This window comes from Pseudophryne corroboree, chromosome 7 (assembly GCF_028390025.1).
Source record: "Pseudophryne corroboree isolate aPseCor3 chromosome 7, aPseCor3.hap2, whole genome shotgun sequence".
NCBI classification, from domain to species: Eukaryota; Metazoa; Chordata; class Amphibia; order Anura; family Myobatrachidae; genus Pseudophryne; species Pseudophryne corroboree.
In genome coordinates this window covers 244,591,796-244,618,674 of record NC_086450.1, presented here as the reverse complement: position 1 = coordinate 244,618,674, position 26,879 = coordinate 244,591,796, and the positions used below count along the sequence as shown (strand labels likewise).

The following is a 26,879-nucleotide window of genomic DNA, read 5'->3' as shown; positions in this document are numbered from 1 at the left end:
GTTAGACGTGCGTCCGGTATCTGCCGTTTGTTTACAGGCAATTAGAGAATTTCTTGAGGTAGTGTGTCCCCGGTACCAAATACCATCTAGGTTCCACTTCTCTAGGCAGGCGATACCGAGAATGTACACAGACCTCAGAAAAAGACTCACCAGTGTCCTAAAAAATGCAGTCGTATCCAATGTCCACTTAACCACGGACATGTGGACAAGTGGAGCAGGGCAGACTCAGGACTATGTGACTGTGACAGCCCACTGGGTAGATGTATTGCCTCCCGCAGCAAGAACAGCAGCGGCGGCACCAGTAGCAGCATCTCGCAAATTACAACTCATTCCTAGGCAGGCTATGTTTTGTATCACCGCTTTCCATAAGAGGCACACAGCTGACAACCTCTTACGGAAACTGAGGAGCATCATCGCAGAATGGCTTACACCAATTGGACTCTCCTGGGGATTTGTGGCATCGGACAACGCCACCAATATTGTGCGTGCATTACATGTGGGCAAATTCCAGCACGTCCCATGTTTTGCACATACATTGAATTTGGTGGTGCAGAATTATTTAAAAAATGACAGGGGCGTGCAAGAGATGCTGTCGGTGGCCCGAAGAATTGCGGGCCACTTTCGGCATTCAGCCACCGCGTGCCGAAGACTGGAGCACCAGCAAACACTCCTGAACCTGCCCCGCCATCATCTGAAGCAAGAGGTGGTAACAAGGTGGAATTCAACCCTCTATATGTTTCAGAGGATAGAGGAGCAGCAAAAGGCCATTCAAGCCTATACATCTGCCTACGATATAGGCAAAGGAGGGGGAATGCACCTGACTCAAGCACAGTGAAGAATGATTTCAACGTTGTGCAAGGTTCTGCAACCCTTTGAACTTGCCACATGCGAAGTCAGTTCAGACACTGCCAGCCTCAGTCAGGTCATTCCCCTCATCAGGCTTTTGCAGAAGCAGCTGGAGAGATTGAAGTAGGAGCTAAAATTTAGCGATTCCGCTAGGCATGTGGGACTTGTGGATGGAGCCCTTAATTCGCTTAACCAGGATTCACGGGTGGTCAATCTGTTGAAATCAGATCACTACATTTTGGCCACCGTGCTCGATCCTAGGTTTAAAGCCTACGTTGCATCTCTCTTTCCGGCAGACACAAGTCTGCAGAGGTTCAAAGACCTGCTGGTGAGACACTTGTCAAGTCAAGCGGAATGTGACCCATCAACAGCTCCTCCTTCACATTCTCCCGCAACTGGAGCTGCGAGGAAAAGGCTAAAAATTCCGAGCCCACCCGCTGGCGGTGATGCAGGGCAGTCCGGAGCGAGTGCTGACATCTGGACCGGACTGAAGGACCTGCCAACGATTACTGACATGTCGTCTACTGTCACTGCATATGATTCTGTCACCATTGAAAGAATGGAGGATTATATGAGTGACAGCATCCAAGTAGGCACGTCAGACAGTCCGTACGTATACTGGCAGGAAAAAGAGGCAATTTGGAGGCCCTTGCACAAACTGGCTTTATTTTACCTAAGTTGCCCCCCCCCCTCCAGTGTTTACTCCAAAAGAGTGTTTAGTGCAGCCAGACACCTTGTCAGCGATCAGCGTACGAGGTTACTTCCAGAAAATGTGGAGAAGATGATGTTCATCAAAATTAATTATAATCAATTCCTCCGTGGAGACATTCACCAGCAATTGCCTCTAGAAAGTACACAGGTGCATTTTAGTTGTGCGCAGTATATATAGTAGGACAGTGCAGAATTTTGCTGACTACCAGTATATAATATATAGCAGTACGGTACAGTAGGCCACTGCTCTACCTACCTCTGTGTCGTCAAGTATACTATCCATCCATACCTGTGGTGCATTTTAGTTGTGCGCAGTACATATAGGAGGACAGTGCAGAATTTTGCTGACCACCAGTATATAATATATAGCAGTACGGTACAGTAGGCCACTGCTCTACCTACCTCTGTGTCGTCAAGTATACTATCCATCCATACCTGTGGTGCATTTTAGTTTTTCGTAATATATATAGTAGGAGGACAGTGCAGAATTTTGCTGACCACCAGTATATAATACATAGCAGTACGGTACAGTAGTCCACTGCTCTACCTACCTCTGTGTTGTCAAGTATACTATCCATCCATACCTGTGGTGCATTTTAGTTGTGCGCAGTATATTTAGTAGGAGGACAGTGCAGAGTTTTGCTGACCACCAGTATATAATATATAGCAGTACGGTACAGTAGTCCACTGCTCTACCTACCTCTGTGTCGTCAAGAATACTATCCATCCATACCTGCGGTCTATTTTAGTTGTGCGCAGTATATATAGTAGGAGGACAGTGCAGAATTTTGCTGACCACCAGTATATATTATATAGCAGTACGGTACAGTAGTCCACTGGTCAACCTACCTCTCTGTGTTGTCAAGTATACTATCCTTCCATATCTGTGGTGCATTTTAGTTGTGCACAGTATATATAGTAGGAGGACAGTGCAGAATTTTGCTGACCACCAGTATATAATATATAGCAGTACGGTACAGTAGTCCACTGCTCTACCTACCTCTGTGTCGTCAAGTATACTATCCATCCATACCTGTGGTGCATTTTAGTTGTGCTCAGTATATATAGTAGGAGGACAGTGCAGAAATTTGCTGACCACCAGTATATAATATATAGCAGTACGGTACAGTAGTCCACTGCTCTACCTACCTCTGTGTCGTCAAGTATACTATCCATCCATACCTGTGGTGCATTTTAGTTGTGCGCAGAATATATAGTAGGACAGTGCAGAATTTTGCTGACTACCAATATATAATATATAGCAGTACGGTACAGTAGACCACTGCTCTACCTACCTCTGTGTCGTCAAGTATACTATCCATCCATACCTGTGTTGCATTTTAGTTGTGCGCAGTATATATAGTAGGAGGACAGTGCAGAATTTTGCTGACCACCAGCATATAATATATAGCAGTACGGTACAGTAGTCCACTGCTCTACCTACCTCTGTGTCGTCAAGTATACTATCCATCCATACCTGTGGTGCATTTTAGTTGTGCGCAGTATATATAGTAGGAGGACAGTGCAGAATTTTGCTGACCACCAGTATATAATATATAGCAGTACGGTACAGTAGGCCACTGCTCTACCTACCTCTGTGTCGTCAAGTATACTATCCATCCATACCTGTGGTGCATTTTAGTTGTGTGCAGTATATATAGTAGGAGGACAGTGCAGAATTTTGCTGACCACCAGTATATAATATATAGGAGTACGGTACAGTAGTCCACTGCTCTACCTACCTCTGTGTCATCAAGTATACTATCCATCCATACCTGTGGCACATTTTAGTTGTGTTCAGGACAGTGCAGAATTTTGCTGACCACCAGTATATAATATATAGCAGTACGGTACAGTAGTCTACTGCTCTACCTACATCTGTGTTGTCAAGTATACTATCCATCCATACCTGTGGTGCATTTTAGTTGTGCGCAGTATATATAGTAGGAGGACAGTGCAGAATTTTGCTGACCACCAGTACTGTATATAATATATAGCAGTACGGTACAGTAGTCCACTGCTCTATCTACCTCTGTGTCGTCAAGTATACTATCCATCCATACCTGTGGTGCATTTTAGTTGTGCGCAGTACATATAGGAGGACAGTGCAGAATTTTGCTGACCACCAGTATATAATATATAGCAGTACGGTACAGTAGGCCATTGCTATTGATATATTACTGGCATATAATTCCACACATTAAAAAATGGAGAACAAAAATGTGAAGGGTAAAATAGGGAAAGATCAAGATCCACTTCCACCTCGTGCTGAAGCTGCTGCCACTAGTCATGGCCGAGACGATGACATGCCATCAATGTCATCTGCCAAGGCCGATGCACAATGTCATAGTAGAGAGCATGTAAAATCCAAAAAAAACAAAAGTTCAGTAAAATGACCCAAAAATCAAAATTAAAAGCGTCTGATGAGAAGCTTGAACTTGCCAATATGCCATTTACGACTTGCTGACCAGTGACCACCATTATACGTTCTCTGCCTGAAAAACGCTCCATATCTGTGCTGCATTGTAGTATATAGTAGGAGTACAGTGCATAATTTTGCTGACCACCAGTATATAATATATAGGAGTACGGTACAGAAGGCCACTGCTCTACCTACCTCTGTGTCGTCAAGTATACTATCCATCCATACCTGTGGTGCATTTCAGTTTTGCACAGTTTGCTGACCCCCAGTATATAATATATAGCAGTACGGTACAGTAGGCCACTGCTCTACCTACCTCTGTGTCGTCAAGTATACTATCCATCAATACCTGTGGTGCATTTCAGTTTTGCACAGTTTGCTGACCACCAGTATATAATATATAGCAGTACGGTACAGTAGGCCACTGCTCTACCTACCTCTGTGTCGTCAAGTATACTATCCATCCATACCTGTGGTGCATTTCAGTTGTGCGCAGTATATATAGTAGTAGGCCATTGCTATTGATACTGGCATATAATTCCACACATTAAAAAATGGAGAACAAAAATGTGGAGGGTAAAATAGGGAAAGATCAAGATCCACTTCCACCTCGTGCTGAAGCTGCTGCCACTAGTCATGGCCGAGACGATGAAATGCCATCAACGTCATCTGCCAAGGCCGATGCCCAGTGTCATAGTAGAGAGCATGTAAAATCCAAAAAACAAAAGTTCAATAAAATGACCCAAAAATCAAAATTAAAAGCGTCTGAGGAGAAGCGTAAACTTGCCAATATGCCATTTACGTCACGGAGTGGCAAGGAACGGCTGATGCCCTGGCCTATGTTCATGGCTAGTGGTTCAGATTCACATGAGGATGGAAGCACTCATCCTCTCGCTAGAAAAATAAAAAGTCTTAAGCTGGCAAAAGCACAGCAAAGAACTGTGCGTTCTTCTAAATCACAAATCCCCAAGGAGAGTCCAATTGTGTCGGTTGCGATGCCTGACCTTCCCAACACTGGACGGGAAGAGGTGGCGCCTTCCACCATTTGCACGCCCCCTGCAAGTGCTGGAAGGAGCACCCGCAGTCCAGTTCCTGATAGTCAAATTGAAGATGTCACTGTTGAAGTACACCAGGATGAGGATATGGGTGTTGCTGGCGCTGAGGAGGAAATTGACAAGGAGGATTCTGATGGTGAGATGCTTTGTTTAAGTCAGGCACCCGGGGAGACACCTGTTGTCCGTGGGACGAATATGGCCATTGACATGCCTGGTCAAATTACAAAAAAAATCACCTCGTCGGTGTGGAATTATTTTAACAGAAATGCGGACAACATTTGTCAAGCCGTGTGTTGCCTTTGTCAAGCTGTAATAAGTAGGGGTAAGGACGTTAACCACCTAGGAACATCCTCCCTTATACGTCACCTGGAGCGCATTCATCAGAAGTCATTGACAAGTTCAAAAACTTTGGGTGACAGCGGAAGCAGTCCACTGACAACTAAATCCCTTCCTCTTGTAACCAAGCTCCTGCAAACCACACCACCAACTCCCTCAGTGTCAATTTCCTCCTTAGACAGGAAAGCCAATAGTCCTGTAGGCCATGTCACTGTCAAGTCTGACGAGTCCTCTCCTGCCTGGGATTCCTCCGATGCATCCTTGAGTGTAACGCCTACTTCTGCTGGCGCTGCTGTTGTTGCTGCTGGGAGTCGATCATCGTCTCAGAGGGGAAGTCGTAAGACCACTTGTACTACTTCCAGTAAGCAATTGACTGTCCAACAGTCCTTTGCGAGGAAGATGAAATATCACAGCAGTCATCCTGCTGCAAAGCAGATAACTCTAGGCCTTGGCAGCCTGGGTGGTGTTAAACGTGTGTCTGGTATCCACCGTTAATTCACAGGGACTTAGAGAATTTATTGAGTTAGTGTGTCCCCGGTACCAAATACCATCTAGGTTCCACTTCTCTAGGCAGGCGATACCGAGAATGTACACAGACCTCAGAAAAAGAGTCACCAGTGTCCTAAAAAATGCAGTTGTACCCAATGTCCACTTAACCACGGATATGTGGACAAGTGGAGCAGGGCAGACTCAGGACTATATGACTGTGACAGCCCACTGGGTAGATGTATTGCCTCCCGCAGCAAGAACAGCAGCGGCGGCACCAGTAGCAGCATCTCGCAAATGCCAACTCGTTCCTAGGCAGGCTACGCTTTGTATCACCGCTTTCCATAAGAGGCACACAGCTGACAATCTCTTACGGAAACTGAGGAACATCATCGCAGAATGGCTTACCCCAATTGGGCTCTCCTGGGGATTTGTGACATCGGACAATGCCACCAATATTGTGCGTGCATTACATGTGGGCAAATTCCAGCACGTCCCATGTTTTGCACATACATTGAATTTGGTGGTGCAGAATTATTTAAAAAATTACAGGGGCATGCAAGAGATGCTGTCGGTGGCCTGAAGAATTGCAGGCCACTTTCGACATTCAGCCACCGTGTGCCGAAGACTGGAGGACCAGCAAACACTCCTGAACCTGCCCCGCCATCATCTGAAGCAAGAGGTGGTAACGAGGTGGAATTCAACCCTTTATATGCTTCAGAGGATGGAGGAGCAGCAAAAGGCCATTCAAGCCTATACAGCTACCTACGATATAGGCAAAGGAGTGGGAATGCACCTGACTCAAGCGCAGTGGAGAATGATTTCAACGTTGTGCAAGGTTCTGCAACCCTTTGAACTTGCCACACGTGAAGTCAGTTCAGACACTGCCAGCCTGAGTCAGGTCATTCCCCTCATCAGGCTTTTGCAGAAGAAGCTGGAGAGATTGAAGGAGGAGCTAAAACAGCGATTCCGCTAGGCATGTGGGACTTGTGGATGGAGCCCTCAATTCGCTTAACCAGGATTCACGGGTGGTCAATCTGTTGAAATCAGAGCACTACATTTTGGCCACCGTGCTCGATCCTAGATTTAAAACCTACGTTGTACCTCTATTTCCGGCAGACACAAGTCTGCAGAGGTTCAAAGACCTGCTGGTGAGAAAATTGTCAAGTCAAGCGGAACGTGACCCGTCAACAGCTCCTCCTTCACATTCTCCCGCAACTGGGGCTGCGAGGAAAAGGCTAAGAATTCCGAGCCCACCCGCTGGCGGTGATGCAGGGCAGTCTGGAGCGAGTGCTGACATCTGGTCCGGACTGAAGGACCTGCCAACGATTACTGACATGTCGTCTACTGTCACTGCATATGATTCTGTCACCATTGAAAGAATGGTGGAGGATTATATGAGTGACCACATCCAAGTAGGCACGTCAGACAGTCCGTATGTATACTGGCAGGAAAAAGAGGCAATTTGGAGGCCCTTGCACAAACTGGCTTTATTTTACCTAAGTTGCCCCCCACCCCACCCCTCCAGTGTGTACTCCGAAAGAGTGTTTAGTGCAGCCGCTCCCCTTGTCAGCAATCGGCGTACGAGGTTACTTCCAGAAAATGTGGAGAAGATGATGTTCATCAAAATGAATTATAATCAATTCCTCCGTGGAGACATTCACCAGCAATTGCCTCCAGAAAGTACACAGGGACCCGAGATGGTGGATTCCAGTGGGGACGAATTAATAATCTCTGAGGAGGGGGATGTACACAGTGAAAGGGGTGAGGAATCGGACGATGAAGAGGAGGTGGACATCTTGCCTCTGTAGAGCCAGTTTGTGCAAGGAGAGATTGATTGCTTCTTTTTTGGTGGGGGCCCAAACCAACCAGTCATTTCAGTCACGGTCGTGTGGCAGGCCCTGTCGCTGAAATTATGGGTTTGTTAAAGTGTGCATGTCCTGTTTATACAACATAAGGGTGGGTGGGAGGGCTCAAGGACAATTCCATCTTGCACCTCTTTTTTCTTTCATTTTTCTTTGCATCATGTGCTGTTTGGGGACTATTTTTTGAAGTGCCATCCTGTCTGACACTGCAGTGCCACTCCTAGATGGGCCAGGTGTTTGTGTTGGCCACTTGGGTCGCTTAGCTTAGCCATCCAGCGACCTTGGTGCACCTCTTTTTTTCTTTGCATCATGTGCTGTTTGGGGACTATTTTTTAAATCTGCCATCCTGTCTGACACTGCAGTGCCACTCCTAGATGGGCCAGGTGTTTGTGTCGGCCACTTGTGTCGGTTAGCTTAGTCATACAGCGACCTCGGTGCAAATTTTAGGACTAAAAATAATATTGTGAGGTGTGAGGTGTTCAGAATAGACTGGAAATGAGGGGAAATTATGGTTATTGAGGTTAATAATACTATGGGATCAAAATGACCCCCAAATTCTATGATTTAAGCTGTTTTTGAGGGGGTTTTGTAAAAACACACCCGAATCCGACAAAAAAAAATTCAGGGAGGTTTTGCCAAAACGCGTCCGAATCCAGAACACGGCCGCGGAACCGAATCCAAAACCAAAACACAGAACCCGAAAAATTGGAACCGGAACAAGGCGGATCTGGGTTCGTCAGTTCCATTTGGAGACACCTAACTCAGGGAGATGCCCAGCGCCCGCTGAGATTGTGTTACCAGCGGGCGTCCGGCTCCTTCCCCTCAGCAGCAGCCGGAAGCAGGAGCTCACTCCTGAGCTCCGGCTCTGGCAGTGTGCGGCTGTGCGGCGCTATGGGAAAGACTACTGAAGGCATATCTACTGGGGGCATAACTATAGGGGTTATAACTACAGCAAGCATATCTACTGGGGACATATCTACTGGGGGCATATTTACTGGGGGCATATCTACTGAGGGCATAACTAGTGGGGTTATAACTACAGCAAGCATATCTACTGGGGGCATATTTACTGGGGGCATATCTACTGAGGGCATAACTAGTGGGGTTATAACTACAGCAAGCATATCTACTGGGGGCATATTTACTGGGGGCATATCTACTGAGGACATAACTAGAAGGGGCATTACTATTGAGGGCATTGCATAGAGAGCACTTAATAAGGGGCAGCACTCCTGGGGACATAAGGGGCACTGTATAAGGGGCAACAATACTATGGGCTCTACATAAGAGGCACTACAACCTTGGGCACTACCACTACGGTAGGCATTGTATAAGAGGCACTACTGCTGTGGGCATTATGTGTATTCAGGGTGCTACTACTGTGGGCTTTGTGTATAAGGGGCACTAATGTGTGTCATAACATGAATAAGGACACTACTATGTTGTGTAATGTGAATAAGATTGTGCTACTGTGCGGCGTAATTTGAATTGGGGATTCTATTGGGTGACCATGCCCTTTTTTGCGGCGCGCACCTGTTGCGTGTGCAATCCCTTTATTGCACAAGGGTGGGGGGGGGGGTGAGTTCTACCACCTCTTTAGGACCACTTTAAGCATTGCTTATAACACTCCAGGCACTCAGCCCTATCCTAAACTTCATAATTTTAATGCACAATTACACCTATGATCTATAATATGCCGGACTATGTCATTGTTTTCGGGGTCATTTACAGTTGGAATTAAATTAATTTTATGATGTATCTCAGATAGGCTCTCCAGTGTTTTGCGAATAATACACCTTTCAGATTGAAATACTGGGTCTCACATGGGATTTTGAAGATGGCTCCAACCTGAATGTGACTTGCCTGAGACCCCTTTCAGACTGGTGGCAGGACCCGGCTTATTGCCGGGTCAGCAACATCACTGCTCACATGTGCAGTGCCAGTGCTTTCCTATGCTGTATAAGGGTCCCTGTTCGCATCGACCTGGCCAGTGGTGTAACTACCGTGGATGCATGGGATGTGGCTGCTATGGGGCCCGAGCTGTCATGGGGGGCTCTGTTTCCGCCGCTCCTCCTGCTCCCTTCCCAGCACAGATTAAGCCCCTGGGATTCAGACTGCTTCTGATGAAACAGATTCCGCATGAAGCCCTGACATCGGTGGCATCTACATCAGCCTCTTCACACAGGCATTGCACCACATGACAGCAGTCCACGCTGACTGGAAAGCTACACAACAGCAGCATTGTATGTCCCAAACACCGCTCTATGATAGAGCTGCTCTGCAGAGTACTGCAGCACTGAATGGTAGCAGTCAGTGCTGACCGGAAGTAACAGCAGTGGCAGCGGGTTCCTCACACACCGCTTGGGGATAGAGAGGCAGGCAGGATTTTATTGCTACAGAGTCGGCCAGTGTATTATTGTGCCCACCCGGCATATATCCGTGTCTAAAGGACAATCAGCAGCCTGATAATAAAGTATGTGGAAGCTCACAATTTCAACAGCTCTTGTGAGTATTATTAATACTCATCAGCAGAAGGTGCTTGTAAATTTGCAGCCTTAATACAGTGGGCCTTATTCAGGTCGCATCGCATCCTCCCATCTCCTGGGCCATTGTGCACGCGCAGGTCCTGTCATGCACGTGCGCAGCTGGGACAATGCGATCACATCGCATTGACGCAAATGTCTCTGCCTGATTGGCAGACATAGGCGTTCTCGGGATCGCAACACGGCGTTGCGGGGGCTGAAAACAGAGGCAAGGCCGGGCGGTTTTGCGACAGCCGCATGCAACGGGGAAAATGGCGGTGGCCCGACTGCATTTGCAGCCAGCCTGCGCAGGCAGTTTAAAAACAATTTATGAATTTATGGGTTTTTTTATATACTGTTTTAGATGTATATGTGAATTTTATTATTAAACAGTAATGATTAATTGTTAAATTTCCCTCAAATTGAGCACAGCCTCTTTTTATTGTTCTTATTGTGTTATTTGTGGGGTTGACTCCCCCACGTTTTTAAGGCAGCTGCTCAGTGAGACATCCCATGCCATAGCGCCTGGATACATCTAGGTATAGCCATTCTTTTTTGTTGCGCAGGCAGTTTGCCTATCCTAAATCAGCGATGGACGCGATCGCATCGCTGGCCTCTATTAGCATGCTCTGCGGCCCCTGGCATGCGAGTGATAGCAGTTGCAGTTTTGCTAGTTCAGCAAAGCTGCAACTGAAGCTGAATAAAGCACATGGGCCCTCATTCTGAGTTGTTCGCTCGGTAATTTTCTTCGCATCGCAGCGATTTTCCGCTAACTTCGCATGCGCAATGTTCGCACTGCGACTACGCCAAGTAAATTTGCTAAGAAGTTTGGTATTTTACTCACGGCATTACGAGGTTTTTTCTTCGCTCTGGTGATCGGAGTGTGATTGACAGGAAGTGGGTGTTTCTGGGCGGAAACTGGCCGTTTTATGGGTGTGTGTGAAAAAACGCTACAATTTCTGGGAAAAACGCGGGAGTGGCTGGAGAAACGGGGGAGTGCCTGGGCGAACGCTGGGTGTGTTTGTGACCATAGGTGTGCGCAGGGGGGGTTCCTGGTGCGCACAGGCATCCCCTAATGACTGGCACCCCGATCTCACATGCCTGATGCAGCGATCACCGAGCAGACAGATTACTGTCCCCTCTGCGCTGCACCCTGTCAGCGTCCTGCATTACTGACCGGACGCCTGGGTTAATAAAGGATGCCACCGCCCACCCGTCACACCCGCCACATCTCTCCTTCTATGCTATGCCAACGCCAGCCACCGATGAGGATCGGCGTGCAGCCAGCGTTCCTCTTAGGAAGACAAATTCAATACTGGAAGGCGGTTGGCAGCAGCATTGACACGTCACTCGTTTTTCCAGCAGCAGCAGTACTAGTCTGCGACTGTCAGTGTCAGTGAGTGACTGACTTGTAAGTAAGCTGCTGCAGCTTGCAGGGGAAAGAGAGGGGGAGCCAGACCAGGCTTAGGAGGAGCAGTGTAATTGCAGTGCGTGCCATCAGGGGTGTTTGTTTGGTGCACACCACAACATCTGACAATGCATCTGCTTTACTAGGATTGGCACAAGGGTGGATATTTTATATTGTGTTGACGTCAATAGATGGTGCTAGACACGCCCAAAAGGCTTTGCTAGACACACCCCTCCGACGGTGCACCCCCTAATAAAATGTGCTTAGCTTAGCAGAATTGCGAATGAAAGATTCTCAAAATTGCGAATAGAAATTTCTTAGCAGTTTCTGAGTAGATCGCCACTGCGATCAGTTCAGTCAGTTTCGTTCCTGGTTTGACGTCACAAACACACCCAGCGTTCGCCCAGGCACTCTCCCGTTTCTCCAGCCACTCCCGCTTTTTTCCCAGAAACGGCAGCGTTTTTTCACACACACCCATAAAACGGCCAGTTTTCGCCCAGAAACACCCACTTCCTGTCAATCACAGTCCGATCTCCAGAATGAAGAAAAAACCTTGTAATGCCGTGAGTAAAATACCAAACTTCTTAGCAAATTTACTTGACGCAGCCGCAGTGCGAACATTGCGCATGCGCAGTTAGCGGAAAATCGCACCGATGCGAAGAAAAATAACGAGCGAACAACTCGGAATGAGGGCCCATGTGCACTGCAGGGGGGCAGATATAACATGTGCAGAGAGAGATAGATTTGGGTGTGGTGTATTCAAACTGAAATCTAAATTGCAGTGTAAAAATAAAGCAGCCAGTACTTACCCTGCACAGAAACGAAATACCCCACCCAAATCTAACTCTCTCTGCAAATGTTATATCTGCCCCCCCCCCCCCTCCCCCTCTGCAGTGCACATGGTTTTGCCCAATTGCTAACAAACTTGCTGCTGCAATCAACTCAGAATTACCCCCATGGTTCAGTGACCTAACTGTGAGTAAGGAGTGTGTTCACAACTTACAGAGAAACGTTTAAATTACTGACTTAGTTGTATCTCAGCTGTGGATAGTGTACTATCAGCACCGTAACAGAGAGCCCATGTGCCCTGTGCTTCACCTGCCTGCCATGAGGAATACGGAGGGCCTAACCCTAACGCCCTCCTGCAACCTAACCATCCTCTCCCACAGCCTAATCCTAACTGTCCCACACCCGCAGCCTAACCATAACTGTACCCACCCCCGTGCACTGAATCCTCTTCCTTATGAGAAGGCTGTACGTGACATGAGGAGGCTGGTTGTGGGTCACATAGTTGTAATATCAGGGGTGAACGCGGGGAGGGGGGGTCTTTACACTGCTCTGCGACCTGGTTAGGTCCCGGGTTCAATTCTTGTACCTACCCAGGTTGAAATGCTGACTCATTCGACCAGGATTATTTTTACTGGCCCCTTTCAGAGTAAGCAAAATCCCCGGTTGCTGCATGTACACGTGCAATAACCCTGGATAATTCGGCTAGTTTGAAAGGGGTATAAGCATTGACGTTTCTGCAATGGTTGCAGTGTGTGCGGTGCACACAGGCTCCTGGGTCCAGGGAGGGCCAACACTGCACACATTGCACCCATATTTCAATACTTACCTTTCCAGAGTCAAGCATCGGGCGCTGATGTTGCGGCGAAAATCGCAGCCCAATTGGCTGCCCGTGCATGCGCAGTAGCCAAATTGGTCTCCAGAACATGGCGGGTGCACAATGCCAGAGACTACTGCACTGTGCAGGGGAGAGGGCCCACACGGAAGTGCACACAGGCCCCCTCCTCTGTTAAAGCGAAATAGTCCCCATTTATAGCCAGACCAATGAGTTTGGACAAAGTTTCTTACAATATGAGAATAATCAATTATACAAACTTTTTTTTTTTAATATATTTTTTTTGTCCATCAAGAAGAATCTGACCAGACAACCTGTTGAATAGTATGTTCTATAATTTCCTGGGAGTGCAGGAAATCGTCCAGCTGTGGCACTGTCTCTGATACACTGGGGATGGAGTGACCTGCTGGGAGGAATTGTGGCTATTTCAGGAGCGGAATAATGTGGGAAAGTCTTCCAATATTTTTAGTGTGTATACATTAGTGAAAGAGCTATGGATCCCATTTTTCCATAGCAGGTATTGCTGTTAAAAGAAATAATCTACTTGTATGCAGAATATTTTCTCCCACTGCACCCAGACGATGGAAAAACCGATTTAGCTCTACTGCAAAGTCCAACAGATGTGAAAAAGATTTACTAATTACAATGTACACATATATAATGTATGTGTGTGTTCATTTAGATATGTTTTTAATCTGTATATGTATATAGTATATGTGCATGTAGATGTGTGTGGGCTAAATGCATCATCGCTTGGAAAGTGATAAAATGGAGAGTAAAAAAGTGACAGCCAATCAGCTCCAAACTGCCATTTTTCAAACACAGCCTGTGACATGGCAGGTAGGGCCTGATTGGCTGGTACTTTTTCACTCTCCATTTTATCACTTTCCAAGCGATGATGCATCTAGCCCCAAGTGTGTTTCTCTAACGTCCTAGAGGATGCTGGGGACTCCGTAAGGACCATGGGGAATAGACGGGCTCCGCAGGAGATAGGGCAGTTTAAGAAAGCTTTGGACTCTGGGTGTGCACTGGCTCCTCCCTCTATGCCCCTCCTCCAGACCTCAGTTTTACACTGTGCCCAGAGCAAGATGGGTGCACTGCAGAGAGCTCTCCAGAGTTCTCTGCCTAGAAGCATTTTTGTTTGGATTTTTTTCTTTCTACATTTTACTTTTTCACAGGGAGCACTGCTGGCAACAGGCTCCCTGCATCGTGGGACTGAGGAGAGAGGAGCAGACCTTCTTGTCAAAGATAGGCTCTGCTTCCTCGGCTACTGGACACCATTAGCTCCAGAGGGGGTGAACGCAGGTTCTTACTGGGTGTCCACTAGAGATGAGCGCCGGAAATTTTTCGGGTTTTGTGTTTTGGTTTTGGGTTCGGTTCCGCAGCCGTGTTTTGGGTTCGACCGCGTTTTGGCAAAACCTCACCGAATTTTTTTTGTCGGATTCGGGTGTGTTTTGGATTCGGGTGTTTTTTTCAAAAAACCCTAAAAAACAGCTTAAATCATAGAATTTGGGGGTCATTTTGATCCCAAAGTATTATTAACCTCAAAAACCATAATTTCCACTCATTTTCAGTCTATTCTGAATACCTCACACCTCACAATATTATTTTTAGTCCTAAAATTTGCACCGAGGTCGCTGTGTGAGTAAGATAAGCGACCCTAGTGGCCGACACAAACACCGGGCCCATCTAGGAGTGGCACTGCAGTGTCACGCAGGATGTCCCTTCCAAAAAACCCTCCCCAAACAGCACATGACGCAAAGAAAAAAAGAGGCGCAATGAGGTAGCTGTGTGAGTAAGATAAGCGACCCTAGTGGCCGACACAAACACCGGGCCCATCTAGGAGTGGCACTGCAGTGTCACGCAGGATGTCCCTTCCAAAAAACCCTCCCCAAACAGCACATGACGCAAAGAAAAAAAGAGGCGCAATGAGGTAGCTGACTGTGTGAGTAAGATAAGCGACCCTAGTGACCGACACAAACACCGGGCCCATCTAGGAGTGGCACTGCAGTGTCACGCAGGATGTCCCTTCCAAAAAACCCTCCCCAAACAGCACATGACGCAAAGAAAAAAAGAGGCGCAATGAGGTAGCTGACTGTGTGAGTAAGATAAGCGACCCTAGTGGCCGACACAAACACCGGGCCCATCTAGGAGTGGCACTGCAGTGTCACGCAGGATGGCCCTTCCAAAAACCCTCCCCAAACAGCACATGACGCAAAGAAAAATAAAAGAAAAAAGAGGTGCAAGATGGAATTGTCCTTGGGCCCTCCCACCCACCCTTATGTTGTATAAACAAAACAGGACATGCACACTTTAACCAACCCATCATTTCAGTGACAGGGTCTGCCACACGACTGTGACTGATATGACGGGTTGGTTTGGACCCCCCCAAAAAAAGAAGCAATTAATCTCTCCTTGCACAAACTGGCTCTACAGAGGCAAGATGTCCACCTCATCATCATCCTCCGATATATCACCGTGTACATCCCCCTCCTCACAGATTATCAATTCGTCCCCACTGGAATCCACCATCTCAGCTCCCTGTGTACTTTGTGGAGACAATTGCTGCTGGTCAATGTCTCCGCGGAGGAATTGATTATAATTCATTTTAATGAACATCATCTTCTCCACATTTTCTGGATGTAACCTCGTACGCCGATTGCTGACAAGGTGAGCGGCGGCACTAAACACTCTTTCGGAGTACACACTTGTGGGAGGGCAACTTAGGTAGAATAAAGCCAGTTTGTGCAAGGGCCTCCAAATTGCCTCTTTTTCCTGCCAGTATAAGTACGGACTGTGTGACGTGCCTACTTGGATGCGGTCACTCATATAATCCTCCACCATTCTTTCAATGTTGAGAGAATCATATGCAGTGACAGTAGACGACATGTCCGTAATCGTTGTAAGGTCCTTCAGTCCGGACCAGATGTCAGCATCAGCAGTCGCTCCAGACTGCCCTGCATCACCGCCAGCGGGTGGGCTCGGAATTCTGAGCCTTTTCCTCGCACCCCCAGTTGCGGGAGAATGTGAAGGAGGAGATGTTGACAGGTCGCGTTCCGCTTGACTTGACAATTTTCTCACCAGCAGGTCTTTCAACCCCAGCAGACTTGTGTCTGCCGGAAAGAGAGATCCAAGGTAGGCTTTAAATCTAGGATCGAGCATGGTGGCCAAAATGTAGTGCTCTGATTTCAACAGATTGACCACCCGTGAATCCTTGTTAAGCGAATTAAGGCCTCCATCCACAAGTCCCACATGCCTAGCGGAATCGCTCCGTGTTAGCTCCTCCTTCAATGTCTCCAGCTTCTTCTGCAAAAGCCTGATGAGGGGAATGACCTGACTCAGGCTGGCAGTGTCTGAACTGACTTCACGTGTGGCAAGTTCAAAGGGCATCAGAACCTTGCACAACGTTGAAATCATTCTCCACTGCGCTTGAGACAGGTGCATTCCACCTCCTATATCGTGCTCAATTGTATAGGCTTGAATGGCCTTTTGCTGCTCCTCCAGCCTCTGAAGCATATAGAGGGTTGAATTCCACCTCGTTACCACTTCTTGCTTTAGATGATGGCAGGGCAGGTTCAGTAGTTTTTGGTGGTGCTCCAGTCTTCTGTACGTGGTGCCTGTACGCCGAAAGTGTCCCGCAATTCTTCTGGCCACCGACAGCATCTCTTGCACGCCCCTGTCGTTTTTTAAAAAATTCTGCACCACCAAATTCAAGGTATGTGCAAAACATGGGACGTGCTGGAATTTGCCCATATTTAATGCACACACAATATTGCTGGCGTTGTCCGATGCCACAAATCCACAGGAGAGTCCAATTGGGGTAAGCCATTCCGCGATGATCTTCCTCAGTTGCCGTAAGAGGTTTTCAGCTGTGTGCGTATTCTGGAAACCTGTGATACAAAGCGTAGCCTGCCTAGGAAAGAGTTGGCGTTTGCGAGATGCTGCTACTGGTGCCGCCGCTGCTGTTCTTGCGGCGGGAGTCCATACATCTACCCAGTGGGCTGTCACAGTCATATAGTCCTGACCCTGCCCTGCTCCACTTGTCCACATGTCCGTGGTTAAGTGGACATTGGGTACAACTGCATTTTTTAGGACACTGGTGAGTCTTTTTCTGACGTCCGTGTACATTCTCGGTATCGCCTGCCTAGAGAAGTGGAACCTAGATGGTATTTGGTAACGGGGGCACACTGCCTCAATAAATTGTCTAGTTCCCTGTGAACTAACGGCGGATACCGGACGCACGTCTAACACCAACATAGTTGTCAAGGCCTCAGTTATCCGCTTTGCAGCAGGATGACTGCTGTGATATTTCATCTTCCTCGCAAAGGACTGTTGAACAGTCAATTGCTTACTGGAAGTAGTACAAGTGGGCTTACGACTTCCCCTCTGGGATGACCATCGACTCCCAGCAGCAACAACAGCAGCGCCAGCAGCAGTAGGCGTTACACGCAAGGATGCATCGGAGGAATCCCAGGCAGGAGAGGAATCATCAGAATTGCCAGTGACATGGCCTGCAGGACTATTGGCATTCCTGGGGAAGGAGGAAATTGACACTGAGGGAGTTGGTGGGGTGGTTTGCGTGAGCTTGGTTACAAGAGGAAGGGATTTACTGGTCAGTGGACTGCTTCCGCTGTCGGCCAAAGTTTTTGAACTTGTCACTGACTTATTATGAATGCGCTGCAGGTGACGTATAAGGGAGGATGTTCCGAGGTGGTTAACGTCCTTACCCCTACTTATTACAGCTTGACAAAGGGAACACACGGCTTGACAAATGTTGTCCGCATTTCTGGTGAAATACTTCCACACCGAAGAGCTGATTTTTTTGGTATTTTCACCAGGCATGTCAATGGCCATATTCCTCCCACGGACAACAGGTGTCTCCCCGGGTGCCTGACTTAAACACACCACCTCACCATCAGAATCCTCCTGGTCAATTTCCTCCCCAGCGCCAGCAACACCCATATCCTCCTCATCCTGGTGTACTTCAACACTGACATCTTCAATCTGACTATCAGGAACTGGACTGCGGGTGCTCCTTCCAGCACTTGCAGGGGGCGTGCAAATGGTGGAAGGCGCATGCTCTTCACGTCCAGTGTTGGGAAGGTCAGGCATCGCAACCGACACAATTGGACTCTCCTTGTGGATTTGGGATTTCGAAGAACGCACAGTTCTTTGCTGTGCTTTTTCCAGCTTGAGTCTTTTCATTTTTCTAGCGAGAGGCTGAGTGCTTCCATCCTCATGTGAAGCTGAACCACTAGCCATGAACATAGGCCAGGGCCTCAGCCGTTCCTTGCCACTCCGTGTGGTAAATGGCATATTGGCAAGTTTACGCTTCTCCTCCGACAATTTTATTTTAGGTTTTGGAGTCCTTTTTTTACTGATATTTGGTGTTTTGGATTTGACATGCTCTGTACTATGACATTGGGCATCGGCCTTGGCAGACGACGTTGCTGGCATTTCATCGTCTCGGCCATGACTAGTGGCAGCAGCTTCAGCACGAGGTGGAAGTGGATCTTGATCTTTTCCTAATTTTGGAACCTCAACATTTTTGTTCTCCATATTTTAATAGGCACAACTAAAAGGCACCTCAGGTAAACAATGGAGATGGATGGATACTAGTATACAATTATGGATGGACTGCCGAGTGCCGACACAGAGGTAGCTACAGCCGTGGACTACCGTACTGTACTGTGTCTGCTGCTAATATAGACTGGTTGATAAAGAGATGTAGTATGTATAAAGAAGAAAGAAAAAAAAACCACGGGTAGGTGGTATACAATTATGGACGGACTGCCGAGTGCCGACACAGAGGTAGCTACAGCCGTGGACTACCGTACTGTGTCTGCTGCTAATATAGACTGGTTGATAAAGAGATGTAGTATGTATGTATAAAGAAGAAAGAAAAAAAAACCACGGGTAGGTGGTATACAATTATGGACGGACTGCCGAGTGCCGACACAGAGGTAGCTACAGCCGTGGACTACCGTACTGTACTGTGTCTGCTGCTAATATAGACTGGATGATAATGAGATGTAGTATGTATAAAGAAGAAAGAAAAAAAAACCACGGGTAGGTGGTATACAATTATGGATGGACTGCCGAGTGCCGACACAGAGGTAGCTACAGCCGTGGACTACCGTACTGTACTGTGTCTGCTGCTAATATAGACTGGTTGATAATGAGATGTAGTATGTATGTATAAAGAAGAAAGAAAAAAAAAACACGGGTAGGTGGTATACAATTATGGACGGACTGCCGAGTGCCGACACAGAGGTAGCTACAGCCGTGGACTACCGTACTGTACTGTGTCTGCTGCTAATATAGACTGGATGATAATGAGATGTAGTATGTATAAAGAAGAGAAAAAAAACCACGGGTAGGTGGTATACAATTATGGATGGACTGCCGAGTGCCGACACAGAGGTAGCTACAGCCGTGGACTACCGTACTGTACTGTGTCTGCTGCTAATATAGACTGGATGATAATGAGATGTAGTATGTATAAAGAAGAAAGAAAAAAAAACCACGGGTAGGTGGTATACAATTATGGATGGACTGCCGAGTGCCGACACAGAGGTAGCTACAGCCGTGGACTACCGTACTGTACTGTGTCTGCTGCTAATATAGACTGGTTGATAATGAGATGTAGTATGTATGTATAAAGAAGAAAGAAAAAAAAAACACGGGTAGGTGGTATACAATTATGGACGGACTGCCGAGTGCCGACACAGAGGTAGCTACAGCCGTGGACTACCGTACTGTACTGTGTCTGCTGCTAATATAGACTGGATGATAATGAGATGTAGTATGTATAAAGAAGAAAGAAAAAAAAACCACGGGTAGGTGGTATACAATTATGGATGGACTGCCGAGTGCCGACACAGAGGTAGCTACAGCCGTGGACTACCGTACTGTACTGTGTCTGCTGCTAATATAGACTGGATGATAATGAGATGTAGTATGTATAAAGAAGAGAAAAAAAACCACGGGTAGGTGGTATACAATTATGGATGGACTGCCGAGTGCCGACACAGAGGTAGCTACAGCCGTGGACTACCGTACTGTACTGTGTCTGCTGCTAATATAGACTGGATGATAATGAGATGTAGTATGTATAAAGAAGAAAAAAAAACACGGGTAGGTGGTATACAATTATGGATGGACTGCCGAGTGCCGACACAGAGGTAGCTACAGCCGTGGACTACCATACTGTACTGTGTCTGCTGCTAATATAGACTGGATGATAATGAGATGTAGTATGTATAAAGAAGGAAAAAAAAAACACGGGTAGGTGGTATACAATTATGGACGGACTGCCGAGTGCCGACACAGAGGTAGCTACAGCCGTGGACTACCGTACTGTACTGTGTCTGCTGCTAATATAGACTGGATGATAATGAGATGTAGTATGTATAAAGAAGAAAGAAAAAAAAAACACGGGTAGGTGGTATACAATTATGGATGGACTGCCGAGTGCCGACACAGAGGTAGCTACAGCCGTGGACTACCGTACTGTACTGTGTCTGCTGCTAATATAGACTGGATGATAATGAGATGTAGTATGTATAAAGAAGAAAAAAAAAACCACGGGTAGGTGGTATACAATTATGGATGGACTGCCGAGTGCCGACACAGAGGTAGCTACAGCCGTGGACTACCGTACTGTACTGTGTCTGCTGCTAATATAGACTGGATGATAATGAGATGTAGTATGTATAAAGAAGAAAAAAAAAACCACGGGTAGGTGATATACAATTATGGACGGACTGCCGAGTGCCGACACAGAGGTAGCTACAGCCGTGGACTACCGTACTGTACTGTGTCTGCTGCTAATATAGACTGGATGATAATGAGATGTAGTATGTATAAAGAAGAAAGAAAAAAAAAACACGGGTAGGTGGTATACAATTATGGATGGACTGCCGAGTGCCGACACAGAGGTAGCTACAGCCGTGGACTACCGTACTGTACTGTGTCTGCTGCTAATATAGACTGGATGATAATGAGATGTAGTATGTATAAAGAAGAAAAAAAAAAACACGGGTAGGTGGTATACAATTATGGATGGACTGCCGAGTGCCGACACAGAGGTAGCTACAGCCGTGGACTACCGTACTGTACTGTGTCTGCTGCTAATATAGACTGGATGATAATGAGATGTAGTATGTATAAAGAAGGAAAAAAAAAACACGGGTAGGTGGTATACAATTATGGACGGACTGCCGAGTGCCGACACAGAGGTAGCTACAGCCGTGAACTACCGTACTGTGTCTGCTGCGACTGGATGATAAATAATGATGTAAAAAATATATATATATCACTACTGCAGCCGGACAGGTATATATTATATAATGACGGACCTGCTGGACACTGTCTATCAGCAGAATGAGTTTTTTATAGAATAAAAAAACACCACACAAGTCACACGACGAGTGTTTAACTTTTTCAGGCAATCACAATATAGTATACTATACTGGTGGTCAGTGTGGTCAGGTCACTGGTCAGTCACACTGGCAGTGGCACTCCTGCAGCAAAAGTGTGCACTGTTTAATTTTAATAATATGTACTCCTGGCTCCTGCTATAACCTATAACTGCTCCCCAGTCTCCCCCACAATTAAGCTGTGTGAGCACAGTCAGATATTATACATAGATGATGCAGCACACTGGGCTGAGCACAGATATGGTATGTGACTGAGTCACTGTGTATCGTTTTTTTCAGGCAGAGAACGGATTATATTAAATAAAACTGCACTGGTGGTCACTGGTCAGTGGTCAGTCACTAGTAAACTCTGCACTCTCTAGTACTCCTAAGCTCCAGTAAATCAAGTGTCTCTGTCTCAATCTCACTCTCTCTCTTCTAATCTAAATGGAGAGGACGCCAGCCACGTCCTCTCCCTATCAATCTCAATGCACGTGTAAAAATGGCGGCGACGCGCGGCTCCTTATATAGAATCCGAGTCTCGCGAGAATCCGACAGCGTCATGATGACGTTCGGGCGCGCTCGGGTTAACCGAGCAAGGCGGGAAGATCCGAGTCGCTCGGATCCGTGTAAAAAAAGCTGAAGTTCGGGCGGGTTCGGATTCCGAGGAACCGAACCCGCTCATCTCTAGTGTCCACCCCCGGAGCCGCGCCGCCGTTCTCCTCACAGAGCTAGAAGTACAGAAGACAGAAGTCGTCAGGCGGCAGAAGCCTTCAGCTTCACTGAGCTGTGCGTCATTGCTCCCATACACCTCACATACTCCGGTCACTGTAAGGGCGCAGGGGGGGGGGGCGCCCTGGGCGGCAATATAAACCTCTGCATGGCATAAAGAATATATACATGTACAGGTGGGCTCTGTACATGTATATAAAAGAGCCCCCACCATATTTCACTAAGTTTGAGCGGGACAGAAGCCCGCCGCCGAGGGGGCGGGGCTTCTCCCTCAGCACTCACCAGCGCCATTTTCTTTCCACAGCACTGCTGAGAGGAAGCTCCCCGGACTCTCCCCTGCTTACACACGGTGAAAGGGTGCTTAAAAGAGAGGGGGGGGGGCACATAATTGGCAGTTTACATATTATACAGCGCTGCTGGGGAAAAACAATTTGTGTTGGTCTCCAGGGTTATTGCGCTGGGGAGTGTGCTGCATACTTGCCTACTCTCCCGGAATGGCCGGGAGGCTCCCGAAAATCGGGTGACCCTCCCGGCCCCCCGGAAGAGCAGGCAAGTCTCCCGATTTGCGGGGTCCCCCCTGCCCGTCCGCCCACTTAGTGTGTAAAGTGGGCGGTCCGGGCAGTCGATGACGCGATTCTTGCTGAATCGCGTCATCATAGCCACGCCCCCTGCAGTGTAATGCCGGTGATCGCGGCATTACAGAGCGGGGGCGTGGCTTAAAGGAGGTGTCACTGTGACCCTGCCCTTGCTCCGCCCCCGTCCCGACCTTGCTCCGCCCCTGTCCAGCCTCCGGCCACCCCCTCCTTTACAGCACAGCCTCCCCTGCCCGCCCTCTGAGCCGACCTGGCTGCTCTCTCCCGCAGAGAGCAGCCAGAATATCGGTAAGTATAGTGTGCTGGTTTACTCTCTCTCTCTGTCTCTCCAAAGGGCTTGACAGGGATACTGTCTTCAGGAAAGGGGTTCCCTGTGTGTGTGTGAAGTGTGGCGGTACGCGTGTGTCGACATGTTTGACGAGGAAGGCTCGCTTAATGTGGAGGGGGAGTGCTTGGATGTCAGGTCGCCGTCGGCAACGCCGACACCGGAATGGGTGGATATGCTGAATGTCTTGAATGCAAATGTCAATCTATTGCATAAAAGATTAGACAAAGCAGAAGCTAGGGATCAGTCAGGTAGCCAGTCCATGCCTGTCCCTGGGGCGCCAGGTCCTTCGGGGTCTCAGAAGCGCACCATATCCCAGATCGATGACACAGATACCGACACAGATACTGACTCTAGTGTCGACTATGAAGATGCAATATTACAGCCAAAGGTGGCTAAGGGTATACGTACATGATTATGGCCATTACAGAGGCTTTGCATATTACTGAGGAACCCCCTGTCCCTGACACGAGGGTACACATGTATAAAGGGAAAAAGCCTGAAGTCACTTTCCCATCCTCATTTGAATTAAGTGACTTGTGCGAAAAGGCTTGGGAATCTCCGGATAGGAGACCACAAGTTCCCAAAAGGATTCTCATGGCGTATCCTTTTCCACAAACTGATAGGATACGCTGGGAATCTTGGCCAAAAGTTGACAAGGCGCTGACACGTTTGTCCAAGAAGTTGGCACTGCCTTCTCAGGATACGGCTTCCCTCAAGGAACCTGCTGATCGCAGGCAGGAAATTACCTTAAAGCACATTTACAATCATTCCGGTACTATTGCTCGACCGGCTATGGCGTCGGCCTGGGTTTGTAGTGCGGTTGTAGCATGGGCAGATTCCTTATCTACGGAAATTGACACCTTAGATAGGGACGCCATTCAAATGACCATAGAGCATATCAGAGATGCTGCCTTGTATATGAGGGATGCTCAGAGAGGCATTTGTTTATTAAGCTCCAGAATAAATGCTATGTCTATTTCTGCTAGGCGGCTCTTGTGGACCCGACAGTGGACAGGAGATGCCGATTCAAAGCGGCATATGGAGTCCTTGCCTTACAAGGGGGTGGAGTTGTTTGGAGACGGCCTCTTGGATCTTGTCTCTACGGCTACGGCTGGTAAGTCAAATTTCTTACCTTATGTCCCCCCGCAACATACAAAAAAGGCACCTCATTATCAAATGCAGTCCTTTCGTTCCAATAAAAACAAGAAGGTACGTGGATCATCCTTTGTTACCAGAGGGAAAGGCAGGGGAAAAAAGCCACACACAGCTAGTTCCCAAGAGCAGAAGTCCTCCCCCGCATGACGCTGGGGCTTTCCGGGGGGAGGCAGATCTGGTGGGGGCTCGTCTTCGATTTTTCAGCCACGTCTGGGTTCACTCGCAGGTGGATCCCTGGGCATTAGAGATTGTTTCCCAGGGATACAGGCTGGAATTCGAAGACTTGCCTCCTCGCCGATTTTTCAAATCGGCTCTGCCGGCTTCCCCGTCAGAGAGGGAGCTAGTGTTGACAGCAATCCAAAAATTGTATATTCAACAGGTGATTGTCACAGTTCCTCATCTCCAGACCCATTTTAAACCTGAAATCTCTGAACCTGTACTTGAAGAGGTTCAAGTTCAAAATGGAATCACTCAGGGCGGTCATCACCAGGGGATTGGATGGTGTCCCTGGACATAAAGGATGCTTACCTTCATGTTCCGCTATTCCCCCCCGCATCAGGCGTTCCTGAGATTTGCAGTGCAGGACTGTCACTACCAATTTCAGACGTTGCCGTTTGGGCTTTCCACGGCCCCGAGAATTTTCACCAAGGTAATGGCGGAAATGATGGTGCTCCTGCGCAGGCAGGGGGTCACAATTATCCCATACTTGGATGATCTCCTTATAAAGGCCAGATCTCGGGAGAGGTTGCTGGACAGCGTGTCTCTGTCCATGAAGACGTTGCAGTTACACGGCTGGATTATCAATATACCGAAGTCCCAGCTAGTCCCTACAACGCGTCTGACCTTTTTGGGGCTGATTCTAGACACAGACCAGAAAAAGGTTTTTCTTCCGATCGAAAAGGTTCAGGAACTCATAGCCATGGTCAGGAACCTATTAAAACCAAAAAAGGTTTCAGTGCATCATTGCACGCGGGTCCTGGGGAAGATGGTGGCTTCCTACGAGGCCATCCGTTTCGGCAGGTTCCATGTGAGGACCTTTCAATGGGACCTTTTGGACAAGTGGTCCGGGTCCCATCTACAAATGCATCAAAAGATCACACTGTCTCCCAGGACCAGGGTATCTCTCCTGTGGTGGCTGAACAGTGCTCACCTACTAGAAGGTCGCAGGTTCGGCATTCAGGACTGGGTCCTGGTGACCACGAACGCAAACCTCCGAGGCTGGGGAGCAGTGACACTGGGAAGACATTTCCAAGGTCTCTGGTCAAGCCTAGAGTCTTGTCTCCACATCAACGTCCTGAAGTTAAGGGCCATATACAACGCCCTGCGTCAAGCGGAGGAATTGCTTAGGAGAAAACCGGTTCTGATTCAGTCAGACAATGTCACGGCAGTGGCTCATATAAACCGCCAAGGCGGAACAAGGAGCAGAATGGCCATGGCAGAAGCGACCAGGATTCTACGCTGGGCGGAAGGCCATGTAAGCGCGCTGTCAGCGGTGTTCATCCCGGGGGTGGACAACTGGGAGGCGGACTTCCTCAGCAGGCACGACCTGCATCCGGGAGAGTGGGGACTTCATCAAGAAGTCTTCGCACAGATCACGGATCATTGGGGACTGCCTCAAATCGACATGATGGCATCCCGTCTCAACAAAAAGCAAAAGCAGTATTGCGCCAGGTCAAGGGACCCTCAGGCGGTAGCGCTAGACGCTCTGGTGACACCTTGGGTGTTCAGATCGGTCTATGTGTTTCCTCCTCTTCCTCACATACCCAAGGTGTTGAGAATAATACGAAGAAGCAGGGTCAGAACAATACTCATTGTTCCAGATTGGCCACGGAGGACTTGGTATCCGGAGCTGCAAGAGTTGCTCGCAGGGGATCCGTGGCCTCTTCCTCTAAGGCAGGACCTGCTGCGGCAGGGGCCCTGTCTGTTCCAAGACTTATCGCGGCTGCGTTTGACGGCATGGCGGTTGAACGCCGGATCCTAGCGGATAAAGGGATTCCGGAGGAGGTCATTCCTACCCTGATCAAGGCTAGTAAAGACGTGACGTTAAAACATTATCACCGTATATGGCGGAAATATGTTTCTTGGTGTGAGGCCAGAGCCGCTCCTACGGAGGAGTTCCATTTGGGCCGTCTACTCCACTTCCTTCAAACAGGAGTGACTTTGGGCCTAAAATTAGGGTCCATAAAGGTCCAGATTTCGGCCTTATCCATTTTCTTTCAAAGAGAATTGGCCTCTATTCCTGAAGTACAGACGTTTGTGAAGGGAGTGCTACATATTCAGCCTCCTTTTGTGCCTCCGGTGGCGCCTTGGGATCTTAACGTGGTGTTACGGTTCCTCATGTCACCTTGGTTTGAACCACTCAAAACTGTGGAGTTGAAA

The 26,879-nt window shown here is 47.9% G+C and overlaps 1 protein-coding gene across 3 annotated transcripts in view; it reads left to right on the top strand.

Annotated features, from left to right (window-relative positions):
* MYLK (myosin light chain kinase) overlaps positions 1-26,879 on the top strand; it is a 1,073,187-nt gene that overhangs the window by 434,112 nt on the left and 612,196 nt on the right. The gene's annotated exons all lie outside the window — the stretch shown is intronic.